The 1,085-nt window shown below is 52.0% G+C and overlaps 1 pseudogene; it reads right to left on the bottom strand.

Annotated features, from left to right (window-relative positions):
• Window positions 1-1,085, bottom strand: part of LOC107670259 (extracellular calcium-sensing receptor-like) — a 10,034-nt pseudogene that overhangs the window by 2,344 nt on the left and 6,605 nt on the right.

Genomic DNA, 1,085 nt, shown 5'->3' with positions numbered 1-1,085 from the left:
CGGATCGACTTTCACCGTGGACGAAGCGGAGTTCAGCCCGGGGTCGTCACATGTGGTTGCCGCAAGCCCACCCGCCACGCCGTTCTCAAGCCCACCGGGCGCCGCTCACTCAAGCCGGCCTCCGCTCACTCCAGGCCGCCGCCCGCGCTCAATCTACCCTGCCGTGTGTGACGCTGTGTTTCATTGTGTAAGCGAAACTAATTTGTTTGGCCTTCCAAAAGAGGACACGACTAGAATTCAGTGGTTAAGTTGTATTTACAACACTGTTCCAGAACAGTTCAACCCAAACGCTGGCATTACTCACGGAGGTGAAGCCATTCTAGAGGATGAGGAGTTCTCTCCCATGATCGCAAACTTAATTGTTCTAACTTGGCTTCGTCTTATACACAGCGATTTGCCAAAGCTTGTAAAGCAGAGGTATGGCACAGAGTTACGGTCACGCACCCTGGCATCCATCAAACCAGAGATATCTCAGGCCCTGTGTTCATTACTAGATGAGCTACAGTCGTCAGAGGATGCCAGAGCTATGCGCGCAGCCGTTTCTAACCCTCCAAGACAGAAGCTTGCTTCACTGGGTCGATTCTAGGAAGTCCTGCCCACTCTGTAAGGAGGCTCGCAGAACGGACAATCACTTCCTCAGTAAGTGCCCTTTCCAGTCCAGCTGTGATCCACCTGAGACGGTCGGGTCTACTTATGCAGCTGACGTGCTTAAACGTGAGCGCCAGCTCATCTTAGTCGTTCGTGAGTGTGTGACATCCTTTACAGCTGCTTTGTTAATTGATGACGAGCGGAAGGAAACATTGCGGGATGGTATTGTGCGCTTGTGTATTGGCCTTCGTCCGCTTGATGGCCCCTTTGCTGTAGTTAGAACTGACCCAGCACCAGGTTTTTCAGCACTGGCCAAGGACACAGTGTTTGCTCAATACAGGCTGGCCATTGAGATTGGCGATGCTAAAAATATCAACAAAAATCCAGTGGCCGAAAAGGCCATCCAGGAGCTACAGGGCGAGATTTTGCGGCTAGAACCACACTGTGGGGTCGTCACCCCCTTACTATTGTCTGTAGCTGTTGCTCGGTTAAATAGC

Source organism: Sinocyclocheilus anshuiensis, unplaced genomic scaffold, assembly GCF_001515605.1.
Source record: "Sinocyclocheilus anshuiensis isolate Anshui unplaced genomic scaffold, SAMN03320099.WGS_v1.1 scaffold1017, whole genome shotgun sequence".
NCBI lineage: Eukaryota > Metazoa > Chordata > Actinopteri > Cypriniformes > Cyprinidae > Sinocyclocheilus > Sinocyclocheilus anshuiensis.
This window is presented reverse-complemented; position numbering and strand designations above follow the sequence as displayed.